Raw genomic sequence first — 23,571 nt, forward strand, 5'->3', positions numbered from 1 at the left:
TCTTTGGGAGAGGGGGAGAAGTTTATATGACATACTTTTAAGTTTAATCTGTAACAATGAAACAATAAATCAAACCTTACTTTATGATATTTGTCAATTTTCAAGGTGTAAATGCTTACACTGAAAATTGAACATCTCTCTGCCAGCAGGGTCCCACAGCCTGAATAAGTACCCTCTACAACTTCTTTGACCAGTGGTCATCTAGCTTCTTCAAGAAGATCCCTTATATATGGTTTATTGATCATGAAATTGTACCCTCTATGTTTTTCTCAACAAAGGGATAGAATGCAAAGAAGAGTCAAGTAAGATCTTTGGGTGAGGAAAGAACCCCATACTTACTGTACTTACTGTCCCAGGTCATTACTTAAGTACTTCCTTACTGTTCCAAGTCCCTGGAAACATCTCCTGTGTATGAATTCTTGTGCTCTACTGGGGTGTCCTCTTATTCCTAAACCACCTTGACGTTTAATACTGTAATGTTTGACCCTTGATCTCTTTATGCATTCCAGTCTGGCAAGTGCTTTCTGAGAAGTTAATTCTGAGAGAGTGATCCACAGGACTTAAGCAGTGGAGCTCCCATCAATCTCTGTGAACACACACACACTTATAGGGAGCGATAGTCTTTGTGCTGTCTCTTCTGGGTTTCCTCTTCTTTGAGAGGTGGTATGATATTGTGGAGTCAAAAGGACCTCTCACTTCAGATACCTACTATTTGTGTGACCCTGGATAGCCAACTTAATCTCTATGACTTGATTTCCTCATTTGCAATATAGAGGGATAGAAAGTGCTTACTATATGCCAGGCACTGTACTTTATTTAATAATCACAACAACTGTTGGAAGTAGGTACTTATTATTATTATTATTATTCATTTTATAGTTTAGGAAACTGGAGTAAATAGAGGTTAAATTTACTTGCTGAGGATCATCACACAGCCAGTAAGGGTTGTGGCAAGCTTTGAAGTCAAGTCTTCCTGATTCCAGCACACTTATCTATTGGTTGATCTACCCTTGTGGGCTGTCTGTTCCTTATATAAAATAATAAAACTAGACATAAAGAATAATACAAGCATGACATCTAAAGTCACCCAGAAAATCAGTGAAAGACTCATGATGGAACTTCAAACCTCCCAGCTGATGTTTTAATTTTAAAATCAAGCTTTAGAGGAACTGTGGGAATAGAAACTCAGAAGAAAAACAACTGCTTGATCACATGGTTCGATGGGGATATGATTAGGGAAGTAGACTCTAAATGATCAACCTAGTGCAAATATCAATAATGTAGAAATAGGTCTTGATCAATGACACATGTAAAATCCAGTGGAACTGCCTTTCTGGCTATGGGAGGGAGGTGGAGGTAGTGGAGGGAAAGAACATGAATCTTATAACCATGGGAAAATATTCTAAATTAACTAATTAAATAAAAATTTCCAAAAATAAAAAATAAAATAAAATCAAGCCCTATTGTAAACGTATCATCTTAGAATAATTCTGGCTTTGGGCAGTTTCTCTCTTTTTTAAACCTTTACCTCCTGTCTTAGAATTGTGCTAAGTATCAGTTTCAAGGCAGAAGAAGGTAAGAAATAGGCAACTGATGTTGTGACTTGCCGGAGTCACACAGTATCTGAGGTCAAATTTGAACCTAGGACCTACCATCTCCTGATCTGGCTGTCTATCCACTGAGCTACCCAGCTGTCCCTTCTTTTTTTGCTTTTGCTGTTGATCTCATTCAGCATCCTCTTCTTCTTATACTTTATTTGGTGTCTCTCACATGCAAATATTTCTTTCCTAAAGTCTACGATCTGGTCTTTTCCTTCCTATTTTTTCTACTTTAATTTTCTCCCCTAATGCTAATGAGATAGTGATTCCTGATATATTTTATAATCCCTTTATGTCTTCAGTTCTCTGTTTCATACCAAGCCCGATTTAGTTTCTTCCCCTACTGGGCAATGCCCAAATTAAGTTAGGAAACAATTCTCCAGGAAACCAGCCTGGGACTCTTCATATCATTCTGGCATCCCAGGCATGGGGCAAGTCTATTTAATGGAGTATGATCATACACATCATACCATACTTAGGGGTTCTCTCAGATGTGAATGTTGTTTTGCTGGGTAATTTCAATGTTTATGTTAAGTTCAACTCTGTGAATGCTTCTCAGAGGAACTCTGTTTTGAGACTAGATGGGAGCAGCAAGAGGAAGGAGATTTTGAGGATGAGGATGAGAGAATTTGGGAAGCATTATTAAGAGTCTATCATGTGCCAAGTTCAATTCTAAGAACTGGGAATGTAAAGATGAAAATAAAGCAATTTCTGCCCTCAAAAAGCTTATGTTCTATCAGGAGAAAAAAACCCTACAACACATATGCATGTATTAAAGTCAGTTAGGCTTGGGGTCCTAAGCCTGGAGTCAAAAATGACCTGAATTCAAATGCTGCTTTAAATATTTATATGACCCTGAGTAATCAACTTTCCTCATCTGTCAAAAAAGAATGAGGTGAGTTTATGAGGATAAAATGAGACAATACTGCTAAAGTCCTTTAGCAAACCTTAAAGTGCTGTATAAATTCTAGCTATACATACATATGTATAATATATCCATAAATATATATATATATATAATATGTTTAGCTATTGTAAGTATGTAAGTAGATATAAAATACATGGTATCCCAAAAGTCTCCATGCAACTTTAAACTTTTAATATGCTTAAATTTTGTTAAAATTTAAAACTTAAAAACAAAATGGGACATTCTACATCTACCAAGTTAAATAGAAGGTAATTTCAGGAAGGGGTACTGCCAATGTCAGTTTAGCAGCTGGGTGAAAGATGTAGTAGAGAGGAACAAGGCTAGAGGTGGGAGTCTATTGCTCATCCTTCATTTTAGAAGAGGACCAATGACATCATGTATGGATGAAGGTGTCTTGACTTGTGTTTGAATTGGATTTTACTGAGGCAGAGTTGCCCAAAGTCATTAGTCTCATGCTCTCTTCCAGAGTCATTCAAGTCCAGTGGCAAGAGAAAATTCAGTATGACTGGAGATGGCCCAGGATACAATGGGCACTCTCCAATCTATCGATATCCTTCCTGAGATAAAAGTGTTCCCATCTCTGTCTTCTTTTGCTTGCTTGTGATATTTAAGGAAATAAAATGGAGAGATATCTAGCGCTCTTCTGCCACAGAATCAATTCTAAGACAGAAGATAAAGGGTGTGTGTGTGTGTGTGTGTATGTGTGTGTGTGTGTGTGTGTGTGTGATGTTATGCTATGTTATATTACCTTACCCATCTCCCCTCAGACTCTGATGGAGTCAGTCCAGGATCCTGAACCCAAGAGTCCTTGGAATATTCAAGCTTCCAGCCCAGCGCTTATAGCCAAAGTCCTGAGAAGCAACTAGGCAAATATACTTGCAGGTGCTATAGCTATAGCTACTGAAGACACAAAAAAAGAAAGTCCTTGCCATCAAAGTCCTTGAGACACCATCAATACCAGAAACTGTTAGGATTTTATCAACAAAAATGACTTTAAAGAAGAAACATTATAATTTGCTTTGCTGCTGAACCCTAAGGGCAATGGGACTTTTCCATATGATTTGCAGCTGAAATTATCCCCATCTGCTCTTTCCCATTGGAATGTGAGCAATTTAAAAGCAAGGACGGTCTTACTTTTTTCCATTTGTAGCCCTAGCCCTTAGCACAGTGATTTGCTCCTAGTAAGAACTTAATGAATGTTTCATTCATTCATTCAACTACACAGATGTCTTCAAATGAATGAAAAATAGTATTAATTTTCTAGATTAAATTATTTCCAATTCCATTGGTGCTTTCTTGTATAATATGTTGGATTTCTTTTTATAACTTATACAATAGTGTCACACACAGTAGGTGCTCAATGTTAGAATTACCTCTTTAAATGAATAAATGGATGAATGAATGAATGAATGAATGAATGAATGAATAAGGCTATTTTATACTGCTCTATTGAATTTTACATCATATAAATTCTCTCCTCTTCTCTAGAGCAGTTGGTTGGCAGGTGGAGTGAGAATGCCATCTATATTATTTTCTGTCTGTATCAATTTGTGATGTTATTAAGCCATCAATTCATGACAAAATAGAGCAAAGGAAAAACAGTTTTTCCAAACCAGGTCTATTATTGTGTTTTCAATTTTATCTTACCCACTCACCAAAGTTCAATTTATCTTTAAATTGTGTTAACTTTGATTCTGACCCAAGAAGAGTTTAAATAGATTTCTAAAGTATATTATTCTCTTTGATTTTGTCTAAACAAGCAAAAAGAAAGGAAAAATTTGAAGCCATTTTTCCAGCTGATTCAAGGCAAAATGGCATTGAAGAAAGAGTGAGCAATTTGGTTTGAATTATCTTCATTCATTCATTCTTCTTCCATTATTCCCCAAAAAATATATTGCATAGCTATCACATGGGGAACATTGTGCTAGAGATTGTAAATGATATTAATATGAAAAAATATAATGCTTGACCTCAAAGGGATTATAGTTTAGTAGAGAAGATAACTCATGTACAGAAATAACTATAAAGCAGGACAGAGTATATGTTTTAAAGGTGGTAGAACCAAAGATTATTGGAGTTCAGAAGAAATTATATCTTTATATTAACTATTTGCTCTTTCAAAACCCACCATATAATTGCCTAACTTGACCAGTTAGTTAGATTAATTAATAAATACATATTTTCTCCTCCTCTGTTTATGTCAAGTTAATGGGTTCAATTTCCATAAGGGTCAGTTAGCTTTACAATATTCTATGGCCAAAGTTCTCATTCCTAATTACCAACAACTAACACTGAACACAAAAGGAATGACTGAAAAAATACTAATGGATTAGCAGAATATATCACTACTATAGGAAAAGAGGCACAGGATACTGTCCCTGCTTCAAATTAAAAGCATTATCTCAAAAGGGATCAACAAATGATAGCCCATCCATTAAATATTTTTTCATTGATATTACTTTTGAGTAAGAAAAAACCAAGTGAGTTATTTTAGCTTTTTGCTGTATTTTTTAAATGAATCCCTGTGGTTGAGTTTATTCTTACTCTGTTATATTGAAATTTAAGTTCAAAGTTTCTCCAGAAAATTCTCTTTTCTCATTCTTTTTATATTGGCCAAACTAGCTTCTTAGAAGTCACTGTCCCCCAAATTCTTCTAATATGCTTATTTTAATTTTAAAAATCAAGGAACATATTCAGTCAAGGTATTCATTTCCCCCACATTGGTATTTATATGTCTTGTTGGCTTTCTCATTAAAAACAAAATTTATATTTATAATTTAACATAAATTTATTTATAATTTATTTTATAAGTATTTTACTTATGTAAGATAACCTCATGGTTTTCCCTAAATTAGTAGAATAATGTCATTTTTTTCTTATGAAACTTTTGTTTGTTCTCTTTCTTGACATTGATTTAAAAGCTAAGAATACAAGGTTACCTTTATAGTATTGTCCTAAGACTTTAAGGAAATTCTTTTATTTACCAGTGATTTGCTCATATTTTTAATAGATTGCTACTATCATATGTAATCCTGGGAAAGTCATTTAAATTTAACCTAGACCTCAGTTTCTGCGACTATAAAATAGGGAGGGCAGATGGGTAGGAATAGCATTTACTTCATAGGGTTGTTTTGAAGATCAAATCTGATAATACATGTGGAATACTTGGCTCCTGGGCTTTTGCCCAGAGAGTGTTGCCATAGAGATGTCACTCTGTAAACGGATATTACAAGCAAATTCTTTCCCAGACTTCACCAGCTTTGGTGATGTGGAACTTGTTGTTGTGGGAAAGAATCCTTGGAGGAAGAAAGAAAAAAGAGAATGCCTCCACCTTGGTGCCACAAGGAAAGAAGAACAGGCTGGGTTGAATAGGTACATCAGAACTCTGGAGGTCTGTTCTTCTGACTCACTCCCCCTTCCAGACCTTGGAGGCATGATCTTCCAGTTTATCAAGCAAAACAACCAGTGCTCATTTATGATGTTTCTTCTTCAATTATACCCCCCCTTTGTGTTATCGTGTATGTCCAATGTTTAATTATAAACAAAAACTGGAGACTACCTGTACTTCTATTATGGGCTGACAAAATATCAATCAATTGGTAAACATTTATTAAACCCCTACTATATGCCAAGCACTATAGTATAAGTACTGAGAATTCAAAAAGAGGCAAAAGTCAGCCTCTGTCCCTAAGGAGCTTATACTCTAATGGAGGAGACAACGAGCAATGAATATATACAAAGCAAGTTATATACCGGTTAAATGGGAAATAATTAACAGAGAGAAGGCACTGGAATTAAGAGGGGTTGGAGAATGCTTACTGTAAAAGGTAGGATTTTAATTTAGACTTAGACTTAGAGAAAGTCAGGGAAGTCAGTAGACAGAGCAGAGAAGAAAGCATTCTAGGCATGAGGGACAGTCAGAGAAAATCCTCAGATTTGAGAGATGGAGTGCCTGGTTTATGGAACAGCCAAGAGGCTACTGTCACAGGATGAAAGAATAAGGTGTAAGAAGACTGGAAAGGCAAGAGGGAACTAGGTTATAAAGGGTTTTGAATACCAGACAGGGCACTTTTTATTAGCTCCAGGGGGCAATAGGGAACCATTGGAGTTTATTAAGTTGGGGAAAGGGGAGTGTTGATGTAATCAGACCTGCTATTTTCCTAAAGGAAAATCACATTAGTGACTCCAGTGAGGAGAGACTTGAGGCAGGATGACCCATCAGCAAACTATTGCAATAATCAGGACATGAGGCAAGAGGGCCTGTATTCGAGTGGTGGCAATATCAGAAGAAAGAAGGGGGTGTTTTAGAGAAATATTACAAAGAAATCCACAGGCGTTAACAGCAGGTTGGAGGGTAGGGGGTGAGAAATAATGAAGAATTAGGCAATGAAGAACTCCTAGGTTGAAAGCAAAGGACTGGTTTGATGGTGTTGCCCTGTGAAGCAATAGGGAAGGTAGGAAGGAAGAGGATTAAGGGGGATTTATTTTGGATATACTGAATTTAAGATGTCTACTAGACTTCCAGTTTCAGATGTCTGAAAGGCAGTTAGAGATATGAGATTGGAGGTCAACAGACAGTTTGGGGCAGCATAGATAGGTTTGAAAATCCTCAGCATAGAGAGAAAATTAATGCCAGAAGCTGATGAGATCACCAAGTGGAGCAGTATAGAGGGAGAAAAGAATCAATTCCAGGACAGAATCCTGAGGGACACCTACAGAGACATCTTGGAGAGCATGATCTGGAAGAGTATCCAGGAAAGGAGACAGAGAAGGAGCAGTCAGATAGGGAGGAGGAAAACATGAGAAAGAATATCAAGGAGGGGAAAATGATCAACAGTGTCAACAGCTACAGAGAAGTCAAGGAGAATGAAGATTGAGAAAAGGCCATTGGATCTGGAAGCTAAGATCATAAGTAATTTTGGAAAGAGCAGTTTCAGTCGAATGGTAAGGTCTGAAGTTGGATTGGAAAGGGTTAGGAAGAGAATGAAAGGAAAGCTGGGAAGTTGCTGAATTCCCTTTTAAAATGAAAGAGAGATGATCATAGCCTCTCTAGGCACTATGGTATGGGGGAAGGGTGGACACTCCTCTTTCTCATGAACAAAAGAGATGTACTGTAATCATACTCCTAGGCAAATGCAAGTTTTCCATAAATAAGAGAGTCCATAAAAGCAACATATACCATTGTAGTGAGTATGCTCTGGCTTACTCTCCCAGTCAAGCCAGCTATCCTGAGAGGTTTGGAGATGTCTCTTTTCAAATGCCATTGGCTTTATCCCCTTTTGATTACCTCCCCCCAGCTAAATTTTCAATACCAATGGCTAGCTAGCACCCCAGTTCCATTGTCATTTAACATCAAATAAATTTTAGAAAGGTAAATTAACTTCAAAACCATAGCAATAACAAAAAGACAAATATTTCCATAACTCCTTAGGGCACTCTCTTTCTCATATTCTCCTTCAGCCTCTAGAGAGAGTTTATTTATTCTTAGTAGAGTTCTCACCACAGAATTCATCCCACCAAGTTCTTGTCCAGATGCAGCATGACTTGTGGATGAGCCTTTTGTCCACTACCTATGTATTAGTCCCAAAGATCACTCCTGAAAGTTATTATTTGTTCCTTCAGGGTATCAATACTGAGCTGTTTGCAAAACCTGGTCCCTGGGATGCCCAGAATCTTGAGGCCCAGAGCCTCATTCTCCTAAACTTTCAAAACTCATGAGGTCAGAGCCTTTCAGAGTCTCTAATCCCTTTACCTAAAATGGAACAGAAGAAATTCAGAGGCAAAAAGCCTGAGACCCATTTCATGAGGCCATGTACCTACTTCAAAGAGTACAAGGTTCAAATCTCTCCTCTGTAGGGCTGTTTCTCACTGGATAACAGAGGAGTCAAGCTAAGAGAAACAGCTGAAGACAAAATTACTGAAACAGTAGTTGCTAGTACCTTTTTAAGGGTAGTCACAGTCCTAGCTACACAGCCAATCATAAGGTTTCTCCTCTCCACCTTGGCAGACCAGAACCAGTTACAGAATATCTATGAATACTTGAGTCTCTCTAAGACATTTCTATTTTACTTCATCACAATTCTGAAAGAAGGATCGCAAGCCTTGGGAGGCACTGTCAGAAACATTCTGCATGTGTGTCAATTCCTGTTACACTGTAATTTAAATATACCCCTAGATCTAACCCAGATAAGCCCTCGAGGCACATGATAACCCAGCCAGGATAAACTTCATCAAGTGACTATTTTAAGTTAAATTTCCCTTTGAAAATCTGATGTGATAGCATTGGGGAATCAGGGAGCTTCCCCAGCTGAGAGCTCCTTTCTCATCCTTGATCCCTCTGTACTGCTTATTGCTATCACACAAATTCTAAAACATACTTGATGACATTACATGGAACCACCTACCTATTACCTATTTTCACAGCACTAGATGGTTCTTCTGTATCAATTATGAGAGGGACTACATGTCCTTTTATCTATCTCTATAGGGCTCTTGCTACTCTTCTATTTCTTATTAGTGTTACCACTATTAAAAGTAGTGTGTTCCTGCATCCTTTATACATGTAAAGTACTTTGCAAACTCTAAAATAATATATAAATGGGGGTAACTAGGTAGCTTAATGGATAGAGCCAAATCTAAAGACGGGAAGTCCTGAGTTCCAATTTGACTTCAAATACTTCCTGGCTGTGTGCCCCTGGGCTAGTTGTTTGTCCCTCATTGCCTACCCCTTACCACTCTTCTGCCTTGGAACTGATACTTAATTTTGATTCTAAGAAAGAAGGTAAGAGTTTTTAAAATTATATGTAAATGTGAACTATCATATTGGCTCTAGAAAAATACAACCCTGACATTTAAAGCTCTTTACATTCTGACTTTCCAAAATGATAAGACATCATTTCAATTCATGCACTCTATGGGCTAACCAAATGATCTTACTTGCCATTTCCGATTCATGATGTTTTAATTCATCTTATTATTACTATATATTTGAGCCGAATTGGCCAACTAGTTATTATCCAAGATTGACATACCATAAACCTCTGTGACTTAGCACAAGTTGTGCCCTGTACCTGAAATACTCTCCCTCTTCAATACCTTGTAGAATGTCTAGTTTCTTTCAAAACAGAGCTTGGTTGCCAACTGTTTTAGGAAGTCTATCTTAATCTTTCCCTACCTAAAAATTTGCTTTGCATTTATTTTATCCTTATTTTTTGTCTTAGTAACAACTCTAGGACAGAAGTGTCAGGGCTAGGTAGAGTTAAGTGACTTGCCAGGGTCACACCATCAGGAAGTCCATTTATTCTCTCTTTATATTTTAAAATTCAAATATTTATATATTGTTCTCCCCAGTAAAATATGAGCTACTGGAGGGAAAGGTATTGTTTTGTCTTTGCTGTGTTATCCTTAGAGCCTAGCCTAGTGCCTGCCATGGGGAATAAATGCCTATTGAATTGGACAAGACATAATTCCTTCACTAAAGCATACTTCCTCTTGCTTAAAGCATACTTCCTTTTGCTTGGAGATGACCCTTGTTTCTTAAAGATAATAACAGTGAACCACAACTCTGGCAAGTTCTAATAAGCAGAAGAGACTTTGCATATGGGTCCTTGATGAATCTTTCATCATCAAATGGTCACCTTAGTTAGATTCAAAGAGATTTGTCACTATATTGGCTTCAGGTTGGTGAATTTTCCCATCATAGCTCAAATGACCTCCTTAATCACAGAGGGGTTGTGATTTGTATGAATAGAAAGATGACCCACATCAACAACATTGCAGATTCTTGAAGTATCCACAATATTAGAAATAATTAAAGATTATGAGGCTAACTTACAATGCAGAAGAGATTCGATATATTTGACTTTATCTTTGCTAATGCATAAAACTTGATTATGGAAATCTAATAGTGAATATTAGATGAGATTCTTTTCATAATTGACTCCTTAAGGACCATATTTTTTACATAAAGTAAGGAGGAAAATGATTGATTCTTTCCTTTCAAATAGTTCTTGGCTTCAATTTTCCTAGGAGAAATAGGGAGAATTAGGCCATTTTAATACAAATCCACAAGGACCCAGAACATAGTAGCAAGTTCTCTTCCAAGTTCTTTTACAAGTAATATATATTTTCTTTTACTTGACTCTTTTTCCTATATTGTGTGTGTGTGTGTGTGTGTGTGTGTGTGTGTGCAAGCATGTGTATATTCTCTCAGTCAATTCAGCAAGCATTTTATTAAATAACTACCATGAACAAAGAAGGGTCTGTGCTAGTTTTGGGGATATAAGCATATAAATATAAACATAAAAATGAAATAGGAACTTATATTCTATTGAGATATGGAACACAAAAGATACACAGAGCAGTCAATGTAAAGTAATATCATTCAGAAAAGAGTACTAACTGTTGTTCATCTTTTGTTTTAGAAGAGGACCAGTGTCATCACAGGGTGATATCTTGACTTGCACATGAGTTGGATTTAAGTGAGGCCTCACTCTCTCTTCCAGAGTCATCCAAGTCCAATGGCAAGATAAAAGTCAAAATAACTGGCAATGGCCTAGAATGCAGAGGTTGATCTTGACATCTGCGTTGTATGAACAGGCGTAAGCTCTCCACATATATTTTAGTCACCTTTATAGCCATTGGAACAAATTGTTCTTATCTATCCATTCTGTCTGGGGAAGTCTTCCCATGCTTGGGGTATATCTATCTATCTATCTATCTATATATAAGATAGATAGATAGATAGATAGATAGATAGATAGATAGATAGATAGATAGATAGATAGATATCCTCTTAGCCCATGAATGCATTTGAGCCTGTTGGTTATCATCAACTTCGTTTAGTCTGTCTGCCAAGAAGATTTTACTAAAGTGGGGCTACTGCATATGCTACAGATTCTTGGAGCCATAGGTGAGAGCTGTGAGAAAGGTACATAGGAAAGATATCTTACAAGATGTTGTTCCTAAACCGAGCCAAGAATGAAAGAAAGGATTCCAAGAAGGGGTAAGGAGAGTGCATTCCAGGTATTGGGAACTGCCTGTACAAAAAAAGCACAGGAAAGGAGGAAGAAGGCATGTCAAGCTTAGAGAACAGTTCATAGGCCAGTTTGACTTGAATGTATAGAGCTGTATTGGCAAACCTATGGAACACAGGCTGAAGCATGCCAGAGGGGGCTGCTCCATTCCCCCTCTCCACACACTCCTAAGGACATTTCTCACACTACCCACCCCTCTGCTCAGCAGCCCAAAGGGAGCTCTTCCTCCCTCCCCATTTGGGTAAAGTTGGGGCTCACATGTGGTATGAGGGTTGCAGTTTGGGCACTCTCTAAAAGGTTTGCCATCACTGGTATAGAGTATAAAAGAGAGTAAGATGAATTGAGTGTGTTTTTTTTTTAAAGGAAAAAGAAAGGAAGCATTTAGGAAAATGTATTCTACTGTTTGGCTATGTAGTCACAATTTAGACAGTCTGGTAATTACTTTGGTTGTAACTTGTATTTATAATCTAGAAGAAGAAAAAAAACAGTTCTGTTTACTCAAGCATACTGTTATAAATATATAGGATGAAGAATTTTTTCCATGTGGGAAATGATAGAGATTATTTCAACTAATGCAAATGATTAGTCTGTATCATATTCTCTGGTTTGGAAATCCAGGAGTCTCTTTTCCACATGATCAGACTGGATAAAGTTAGAAATTAAAGCAGAAACCATGATAGCTTCTTAACTTCTTTCCAATATTACAGCATTTGTTAGCTGGCAACAGCCACAGCCAAATCTACAAGTTGGATTTCAGATTTAGTAAATGGTAAATCATTTCTAAGACTCAAAATACACAAAGCTGCAGTAGCAGCAATCTCCTTCTAAGCATTTTAGAAAGATCACAAATGCTGCCAAAATTAATTAATTGCTTTATAAAAAGGCACACATGAAGGCTTGAGTCCCAAAAGGTCTGAAAATGCCAGCACACCACTAGAATTATCCTTAGCTGTCCATTAACACTGGAGTAATAGGTGCCTAGCATGGTGTAATGGATGGAAAGCTGGAAGTAATGTCAGGGAGATTCCAGGGTTTGAATCCTAATTTGGACACTTATTATCTGTGTGACTCTAGGCAGTTTATTTCATGACTTTTAGCTTTAGTTTTCTCATGTGTAAAAAGGGGGACAATAATATTTATTTCACAGGGTTGTTGCAAAGATCAAAAGAAACATATAAGAAGGGCTATGTAAATGTGAGCTCTTATTATATTTGTATCAGTTCCCATTTATAGTGTGTGGGTTTTTTTTACATCTATAAAGGACTTTCCTCACACCATCCTTGAAAAATAGACATTACAAGTAATATTACAAGAGGTAGCTAAGTAGCATAGTAGATAAAGCACCAGGCTTGCAGTCCAGAGGACCTGGGATTAAATCTGGCATCAGACACTTCTTAGCTGGATGACCCTGGACAAGTCACTTAACTCTGCTTGTCTAGCACTTGCCACTCTTCTGGTTTAGAATAGATACTAAGAAGGCTAGGATTTATATATATACATGTATATCTATATATGTGTGTGTGTGTATTTATATATGTATATTTATTTATATACAATTACTTCCACTTTAGACATGAGAAAACTGTCTCAGATAAGTGACTTGTCCAAGTTCTTAGAATTCATTTGTGTCACACAGCTCATAAGTGTCAAAATTAGGCCAATAAACTAATAAGACCCAAACCCAGATCTTCTTGCTACAAGTCCAACATAGCCTAGTGGAAAGGTTTTCTCATCACTAATAATGATAGCTAAAAGTTATTATATAGTATTTACTACATGCTAAGCATGTTACAATTTAATTTTATAATTACCTTCCCATTTGATCCTTACAACAATCCTGGGAGGTGGGGAATATTATTATTAATCCCCATTTTACATATGAGGAAACTGAGGCAAACAGGGATCAAGTGGCTTGCTCAGGGTCACACAGATAATAAGGCAGCATTTGAACTTGGGTCTCCCTGACTGCAGATCAGGTACCCTATCCACTATAGCAACCAATGACTGTGTCTCTTAGGGACTCAGGTTTCTCATTTATAAAACAATTAGGATAGGTTTGGTCATTTCTAAGGTCTTTTTCAGACCCAATCTATGAGGTTTTATTTTCATTTTTCAAACTGTAGACTTTCTTCAAATAGGAAGGGATTTTAAAGGGTTTTGTTTTGTTTTAGTCCTGCATTGCTATGCTTTTTGGGTACCTTTTTTATTTTTTTTTAGGTGGTAAGTAAATCAGTAGCTATAAATAACATCGTGGACTTATGGGTATGACTAGAAATCAAGAGATCTACATTTTCTTTCTCATTCTACCTGTCATTAACTATGCCAGCTTAAGGAAAACACTTAGTATCTCTGACTTTTTTTTTCCCCTCTGTTTACTTCTCAGGGATTTTGTAAGGATAAACCTAATTTCTTTTTTATTATTTTTCCAGTTACATGCAATAACAATTTTCAACATATGTTTTCTGAAATTATAAAATCCAAATCATCTCCCTCCCTTTTTTCCCCTCCTCCCTCTTGGAGATGGTAAGTAAATTGATCTGGTTGAACCCAATTTCTTTTTTCAAAGAGCTATAATTAAGAAAACAAATAACTTGGCTCACTTTCCTAGTTTATACTCTTACTGGTCAGTTTGGTCTCCAGAAGGGCAATTTCCATCTTGGGCTCTAGGTGTAACATGCTCAGTGACTATTCTGACAGTCAAAGTCTTTCTTGCTTATTAGGATGTGCCAGAGTCTGCTATTCACTGATATAACCTCACAAACTCCACTCTGTTAATAATTAGGCTCCTTATTGGCTGTGTGACCTTGGGCAAGTCACTTAACCCCCAATGCCCAGTCCTTATCACTCTTCTGCCTTAGAACCAATACATAGAATTGATTCTAAGATGGAAGATAAGGATTAAAAAAAAATTAGATTCAATTAACTCTTTAAAAATATTTACTCAAGGGGACAGCTGGGTAACTCAGTGGATTGAGTCAGACCTAGAGAGGGGAGGTCCTGGGTTCAAATATGGCCTCAGCCACTTCCTAGCTGTGTGACCCTGGGCAAGTCACTTGACCCCCGCAATTGCCTAGCCCTTACCACTCTTCTGCCTTGGAGCCAATACACAGTATTGACTCCAAGACGGAAGGTAAGGGTTTTATTTTTTTAAAAAATTACTCAAAAACTATAGCAAAACTAGCAGCATTTCCTCCTGGATCCTGGGTAGTATTCTCTCACAAAGATACACCGAGTTGGGAAGTGGGCACACATTTAATGTACAATGATGCAGAGACTACATGTAGGGGACACATATGGCTGAGGCAGTTCTCAATTCTGGCAAGTTCCTTAAACTTTCTCCAGAGGGTTCTCACAAAATTCACTATGGGGGTAAGACATCCGTGTTTGGTAATGGACAAGTCACTCCACTGCTAAGTTGCCTGGCCTGACCCTCCATGAAGCATGATGGCTCAACTGGACAAGCATTTCAACTGGGCTTGCTCCTTGCATAGCTCAGCATCTGGGCTGGATGTACTCATCGGCTGCTGGAATGGATCAAGCATATAGGTCAGCTGCTAGACTGGCTCTTCTCAGGTAACCGTGTTGCTGCTGAATATGCTAAGCTAGCAACCCAAAGGACATGCCTGCTGTTGGGCTGGACCAACCAGGTCACTCAGGCATTGGCTTGGTTCCTTACAGGGCCTCATAGCATGTTAGATGGATCTGTCAACCCACCAGTCGCCTGGGCTCTCTCTTTGATAGGCAGTTTCATTGTCAATGACTTCTAGTTTCAGCTTGACTGTTTCTGTGCATTTTCTTTTCTTTAAAAAAAAAGTCCTAACTTTCTGTCTTGGAAATCAATTTTTAGTGCCAGGTCTAAGTTAGAATAGTGGTAAGGGTTAGGCAATGAGGGTTAAGTGACTTGCCCAGGGTCACACAGCTAGGACGTGTCTGAGGCCAGATTTGAACCGAGGTCTTCCCAACTCCAGACCCGACATTCTGTTGCATACTGTGCAACAAAGCTGCCCCTCTATGCTTTTCAGTTGGGGGTATAATAGTCTTCTATTTAACAGAAGTGCTAAAAAAGAGACTATGAGCAAAAATATCAGAGCAACTTTTGGGGGAAGCTATATAGTGTAGTCAATAGAATACTGGAACCAGTCTGAGTGTCCAGTCTAGGAGACTTTGTAGCTGTGTGACTCTGAGTAAGTTACTTTAGCTCTGCTTGCCTCCAGTTTTTCAACTGTAAAATGGAGATAACAACACCACGTACCTCTTAGAGTTGTTTTAAGGATCAAGTAAGATAATATTTGTAGTGTTTAACATAATGCCCAGCAGAAAGAACTGGAATCTAAGGAGGTGCTCGAGTAGGGAGTAGTTGGACAAAAGTAGTGGGGAAAAAGAATATGGAATACTACTATCATGCATTGTGAAATAGTGAAAGGGATGGTTCTAGAAACTAGGAAGTCTAATCTGAACTGATGCCATGTGAAGGGAACGGAAGTCAAAGAATTTATGTAATACTGCCATTGTAAAGACAATCAACTCTGATCAATGGGATGACCAACCATGATTTCAAAGACTAGTTGACACCCTATGCCACTTACATTCTGACAGAGAGATGACAGGTTCAAGATCCAGAATGAGATATGCATTTTTGGAAATAGATACTATGAAGATTTATTTTGCTTGACTATGGATATTTATTATAATATTTTCAGCAGGGAAAGGGGGTATCTTAGGACCTCCAACTTTGTTGACATTTAAACTATGTATATATTTACATTTATAAAATCTGAATTTATCACATCCAATAAATATTGATTGAATTGAAGTTAATTAGGAGTGACTGTTTGACAAAATTATTCTTTATTTTATCAAAGAATTCATTATAGGTTCCTTTCGAGCAGTCTTGGTGCTTTAAAATATGATTCTACGCTATCCATATCCAGAGGAAGAACTGTGGGAAAAGGAACACAGAAGAAAAACAACTGCTTGATCACATTGGTTGATGGGGCTATAACTTGGAAAGTAGACTCTAAATGATCACCCTAGTGCAAATATTAATTATATGGAAATGAGTCTTGATCAATGACACATGTTAAACCCAGTGGAATTATGCATCAGATGTGGGAAGGGGGTGGGGGAGGAAAGGGAAAGAACATGAGTCTTGTAACCATGGGAAAATATTCAAAATCATCTAATTAAATAAAAAAATAAAAGCACAAAAAATAAAATATGATTCTATTTACATAAAAATAAGGAGATAAGACAATTACAACAGGTCCAATTTGATCCTATTCAAAAAATGTAATTAATGTTTTTTTTGAAGGGACATAAATTAAGGGAAAGATATCAATAGGACCTCATCATAATTTCCTATAAAGTTTTAATTGATAAAGTAAATCCATAATAAAAATTGCAAAAGAGCCCAGTAGTTGTCTCCATCTCCTTGCTCTGGGCATTTCCTCTGGCTGTCCCTTTTGCCTAACATGCTCTCTTCCTTCACTTCAACTACTTAGCTTCTTGACTTTAATTCCCAACAAAAATCCTCCCTTTTACAGAATGCCTTCCCTTAACCCTCTAAATTCCAGTGCCTTCCCTCAGTTAATTATCTCCTATTTATCCTATATGTAACTTGCTTTGTATGTATTGTTTACATGTTATCTCCTCTATTAGATTGTAAGCTTCTTGAAGGCAGGAACTGTTTTTTGCCTCTTTTTTATCCTTAGCACTAAACACAGTGCCTGGAACATAAAAGGCACTTAAGAAATATTTATTGGTTAGTCAGTTGTGGAGTAAAGAGACATAGAAACTGAGTGATAACACTAGTATAAAACATAAACTCACTTAAAAAGTTTTATGGAGAAGAATGGTCAAAGATTAGGAATGCCCTTTCCTTTTCAGACATAGTAGAATAGTAGACGGTAAAACAAGTCTCCAGAAAACTTTTTTAAGGCCCAGTTAAACCAGGTCATTCTAAGAACATTTAAAGTTGAAACTAAAAGTGACATAACAGGAGCAGCTAGGTGGGTCAGTGAATAGAGAACCTAGGCCTGGAGATGGGAGATCCTGGGCTCAAAGATACCCTAGTTGTGTGACCCTGAGCAAGTCACTTAATCTCCACTGCTTAGCCCTTACCATTCTTCTACCTTATAACTAGTATTAAGAATTGATTCCAAGACAGAAAGTTGGGATTTTTTTAAGGGAAAAGAAAATGCACAGAAATAGTCAAGCTGAAAATGGAAGTCATTGAGAATGAACCTATGTTGGAACTAAGATTTATTTCTTATTGATTCTAAGACAGAAGGTAAGGGTTTAAATTTTTTTAAAAGCAACATAACAAATAAAACCATAAATGTAACATCCATCAGAATTTTTGTAACAACCTACTTTTATCATTGATAACAACAATGGAACATTTAGATTCTAACATCTCAAAATGATGTGCTATATCACCAGTTAGAGAAATATGAACGTGGGAAGAGGAGCTGAAACAAACTCTCTCTCTAAATACATATAATGTACATATACACATACACAGTACATATATATATATACATATATATAATTTATATATTAAATCCAGACTGCAGAATATTTTAAAAGCATTGAGAAATCAGTTTTCAAGACATATTAAAGATGGAAAGATACCAAAAGGAAAAAAAAAGTTATAGATATATCACTACTGAAAATGGTAATCAATTAGGCAACAATGACTCTTGACTATTCTATTATTTACAAATAGTTTTCATGAGAGTGATATATAGAGGATATCCTTGATGAAAATGTGGGAAAGAGAAGGCCACATTTGTAAAATACACATACATATATATACATGTATACATGTACATACATATATGTTTGCTTGTGTATATGTATATAGATATAATATCTAGATAGATAGTATGGTAGACCACACTCTCACAGTTGCACAATTGACTGAGGGTGCAGAGAATACACCTCCAGACTTTGTTTATTATTTGCTGATTTATAAAAAGAAGCTATAACTTCAGCAGAACAAAATGTGGCCTCAAAGGTTCTCTTTTGACAAGGTGTTTCCAATTGCATATGTTTAAATAATAGACATGTTGATAAGCATACAATATTTGCTAATAAATACAACAGATAGCTGTTTTTATAATATTTTATTTTCCCCACTTACATGTAAAAACAATTTTTAACATTTTTTTAGTTTCAAGTCCCAAATTCTCACCCTCCTTCCCTTCCCTCCCCATTTCACTAAGATGATAACCAATCTGACATAGATTTTCCACTTGAAATCATCTAAGATATTTTTCATATTAATTCTTTTATGGAAGAAAATTAAAACAAAAAAATAAAGGAAGTGAAACATATGCTTTGGTCTACAGTCAGACTACATAATTTCTTTCTCTGGAAGCAGATGCATTTTTCATTGAGTCCTTTGGAATTATTTTGGATCACTATTGCTGAGAATAAGTTATTCACAGTTATGTCTATCCTACAATATTGCTATTACTGTATACAGTGTTTTTCTGGTTCTGCTCACTCCACGATGCTTCAGTTTGTGTAAGTCTTTCTAAATTTTTATGAAATCCTCCCATTCATCATTTCTTAGTATTCCATTACAATCATATACCACAATTGACTTAACCATTCTTCAAATAATGAGCATCATCTCAGTTTATAATTCTTTGCCACCACAAAAAGAGCTGCTGCTATAAATATTTTTGTATATATGTCTTTTCCTTTTTTGAAAAAATCTCTGAGATACAGACCTAGTGCAGGGTTAAAGGGTATGTATGGTTTTATAGTCCTTTGGACATAGATTCAAATTGTTCTCCAGAGTAGTTGAATCAGTTAACAATTCACCCAACAGTGCTTTAGTATCTCAATTTTCCCACATCCCTCCAATTTTTCTAATTTTCCTTTTCTATCATAATATCCAATCAGGTGTGGAATGGTACCCCTAAAACAGAGTTTTTTTTAATTTGTATTTTTCTAATTAATAGTGATCTAGAATTTTTTTCACATGATTATGAATAGCTTTAATTACTTTGAGAACTGCCTGTTCCTATCCTGTGACCATTTATCAATTGGGGAATGATGTATTGTTATACACTTGACTCATTTCTTTATGTATTTAAAAAATTAGGCCTTTATTAGAGAGACATGTAAATTTTTTTTCTCCATTATGATTACTGTATATTACCCTCCATCCTATTTTCCCCTTATCTATCTTACTCTCTCTCCTTTCATCTTATCCATCCTCAAAAGTGTTCTGACCACTACCTCCCACTACCTCCCCCAATTTGCCCTTCCTTCTATCATCCCCCCTACCTTCCTTATCTCCTTCCCCCTCCTACTTTCCGGAGGATAAGAGATTTCTGTACCCAATTATGTATGTTTGTTCTTCCCTCTTCAAGCCAATTCTGAAGAGAGTGTATGTTCAAGTATGTTCCCAATCTCCCTTACTTTCCCCTCTACTGTAAAAGCTCCTTCTTACCTGTTTTATGTAAAATAATTCACCCCTTCTACATCTCCTTTTCCCCTTTCCCCAATGTGTTCCTCTTTCTCACTCCTTCATTTTATTTTTTTAGATGTCATCCCTTTTTATTCAATCATACCCTTGCCTCTGTGTATGTATACTATTTCTAACTGCCTTAATAATGATAAAGTTCTTAAGAGTTACAAGTATCATCTTGCCATGTAGAGATGGAAACAGTTTAACCTTAATGAATCTCTTATGATTTTTCTTTCCTGTTTATCTTTGTATGCTTCTCTTGAGTTTTATATTTGAGTCAAATTTTCTATTCAGCCATTCAGAAATAACTGAAAAAATTCTGTTTATCAAGATATAAAAGAGAGAGGTATATATTCATCTATTAGGCTGATCACTATCATCAAGCAGTGATAGAGTAGAAAGAACAATGGGCCTGGAATCAGGATAGCTCTGGGTTCAAATCCACTTACTAGCTCTGTAATCATAGGCAAGACATTAAGATTCCCCAAACTCTAATTTTCTTATCTGTATAATGGGGAGAAAAATACCTTCAGTACTAAGCCCACTGGACTGTTGTAGAGGTAAAATGAAGGAGCATAGTTAAAGGCTTTGCAAACCTTAATAATAATTACAGTTGACATTTATATAATGTTTTATTATGTCTAGCATAGTCCAAATGGGAAAGGGATTCCCTAGAGCTGCCGATGTTCCTTTTTGAAGATGACTCTGCTGATTATCACAAGGTTCAGAACTGTACAGAACCTTATTAATGATTTCTGCCTAAGAACCCTCTCAGGGAAAACCAAGTGGACAGATAATGTCTATTGTTCCAAAGATGAGATATACTTGGACAGACAGACCATTGACTTAACCAATGAGTATAATTATCTGAGACAGAAACTGCAGAGACAGAGAGCTGGATCCAGAACTGAAAAGGAAGAAAAGAGTAGGCTAAACTGCATTTGAAAAATCATGCCCATTAGATTGGATGTACCTTAAAGGCAGGGACTATCCTTTTCATTTTTGTAACTCCAGCCTATGCACAGTGCTTGGCACACAGTAAGCACTTAATAAATGTTTATTGATTGACTCTTAAAGATCCCAAATTGTTCCCTAAAGCAAAAAATCCATCTTTTAAAAACCAATCTGCCTACAAATATTGAAATAGTACACAATTTCCCCAGAGTGAAAATTGTTAGTGGCCTGAAGGACAAGGAAGAAATGTCTGGTTGGGCATAGTTGCATATTTTCAATGATGATTTATGCAGAAGAATTGATGTGAAAAGTATTCCCCAGGAAATAGACTATCAGAAAAGTAAGTGGAATCATCATGAAGCAAGAAAAGAAAAGAGGATTAAAAATCCTTTTAGCCCAAGTGCTACACTGATAGCTAATATGAAGGACTGCAGTCTCCAATTTGGGAGGAAACGCCCACATTGGTGAGATTGCCAATCCACTGAAATGTTTTCATAAAAATGCAATGCCCATTGTCTACAGGAAGACGTACTGATAAAACTGATTGTTACTTTAGTACAATAACAAGTCTCCTATCTACTTGTCAATAAAGTGGTAACTTTGTTATCTGGAGCATAGACACAAATTGGAAGGTTAACTGAAAAGGGCCTCTGAGTAGTTAAAATCAATGCCACAGACTGCTAATGCTCATCCTTCACACATTAGAGGATGTAATGTATCCTCTTCCTCCAAACCTAGTGTCTCCTAATTTAGACACCATTCTAATGGGGTTGATTATTAGATTAGAAACACTAATTCAGGAGGGAGTGGAGTTAGGGTACCTTCTAAAGGCAGACACAGTAAAATTGGCCTCATAGCTATGGAAGGAAAACACAGGGAAATGATGAAAAACAGACACAGGGGCTCAGAGGACCGAAAAGTTCAGGGTGGAAATAAGGTTCCCTATATACTTAAATACAATGATTAATTTTTATAATGATGATATTGCATCATCAAGAAAACCTCTAATTAAGTTCTGAATGTACCATTGAAGCAGGCAGGAAATTATGTATTTGAGAAAGTTCCATTAAAAAATGATTAAATGTTTTGAAATTGTGGCACTTAATTCAACCTAAGAAACAGAATATTTAAAGGAAGTGTGTCTCAGTTATCCAGACATTCACTTAGATGGAATATCTCATTTCTCCACAATGCTGAATATGGGAGGTTTTATTATAAGCATGTTTGCAATATCAAGAGTAATTGCCGGCATTATAAGCTTGCATGATTTTTCTCAACCAGAATCATTGCCTTGGTTACGGTCTCTCAGGCAAAGATTCATTCATTTAAGCTTATGATGCAACATTTTCTCTGCAGGCATATGCTTCCAGCTCTCCAGATTTCTGGTTGGCTTCTCACAGAGCTGTATACAGACACTTCATTGTAACAACTGATCCTCTCTGAAGAGCTGGGCATTGCAGCTGCCCCTGTGTGTGATATTCCCTTTGGAATCAATGAGGGTTCCTTGCTGAGCAGCTGCAGTATTGAGTCCTTAAGGAGGTAAATTCATGTGTATGTGAATAACCTGCACAACATTCTTTAACCATAATTCAACTCTTTTCTTTTGATAGAGTATTCCTTAATGTTTTATTTCTTTCTACCTCTGCTTCTCTTAGAAATACAGAAGTCTGTAAAACAACAATTTATGTAATATGTAGCATCATTAAAAAGATGGGCTTTTGGGTAAGCAGTTTAAGAATACATTATCACAGCACTAAGTTGGAGAAACTATAAATATGGAGGCTGGACTAGATAGCATTTCACGTCTCTTTCAGACTTAAGAACCTACGTCCCTCTGTCAAAATTAAATTCAACATGGTTGTGAGCTTTCTAAGAAGGGAAATAATGACCAGCAGTATTAGCAAGTATTTATCAAGTGCCTATTATTAGCTAGCTATTGATCTAGGCACTAGATATAAATCAGTCTCTGCTTCCACAGAATCTACTGGGAACCTTCCATGCTGGAAGCTTCCATCTCCAAAATAATCTTGCTGATTGGCACCTCACTCTCTATGACCTCAGAGATGGGAGGTCAAATTGACTGAGACCATATTCTTCTCTATAAAGCTCCCATTCCTATTTAGCACTCTTCAACTACCCTGACACATGGAGCACAAGAGATTGAAGAGTTCTATCCATGGAACAGAGGAGGAAGCTTGTGTAATATGCATCAGCTCCTGGGTCCGAGAAAAGGTCTGTCTTGGACTTCCCAGTGCAATGGCCTGGATACAATTAGACCAAAAACTCCAGCCACATCCTTGTCTTTCCTTTTCATGTTTTGAAAGTATCAGGGGCTTTCTTAGTTTGAGAGGAGTGCTACCCTGCTGCCCTTCACCTGTTCCCCAGACTTGCCTCCATGATCCCATTCTCAGATACCTCCACATAGCCTTCACTACAACACAATAATTAACAGGACCATAGCATCTCAGTTTTAGAGCTGGAAGGAATCTCAGATATCATCTGGTCCAACTCCTAAATTTTATAAATGAAGAAAATGAGGCTTGGGAGGGTGGTAGAAATTGAGTGGTTCTA

At 36.7% G+C, this 23,571-nt stretch overlaps 1 protein-coding gene and 1 long non-coding RNA gene across 12 annotated transcripts in view; one reads left to right on the forward strand and one right to left on the reverse strand.

The window, feature by feature from the left end:
• ENAH (ENAH actin regulator) overlaps window positions 1-23,571 on the reverse strand; it is a 254,249-nt gene that overhangs the window by 183,173 nt on the left and 47,505 nt on the right. The window lies entirely within an intron of this gene.
• The window catches only part of LOC130457153 (uncharacterized), a 42,696-nt gene that overhangs the window by 11,021 nt on the left and 8,104 nt on the right, over window positions 1-23,571 (forward strand). The window contains exon 2 of the long non-coding RNA XR_008916230.1: window positions 22,357-22,539. This is a non-coding gene — a long non-coding RNA (uncharacterized LOC130457153). The remainder of the gene's footprint in view (window positions 1-22,356; window positions 22,540-23,571) is intronic.

The sequence above is a fragment of the Monodelphis domestica genome, chromosome 2, assembly GCF_027887165.1.
Source record: "Monodelphis domestica isolate mMonDom1 chromosome 2, mMonDom1.pri, whole genome shotgun sequence".
NCBI classification, from domain to species: Eukaryota; Metazoa; Chordata; class Mammalia; order Didelphimorphia; family Didelphidae; genus Monodelphis; species Monodelphis domestica.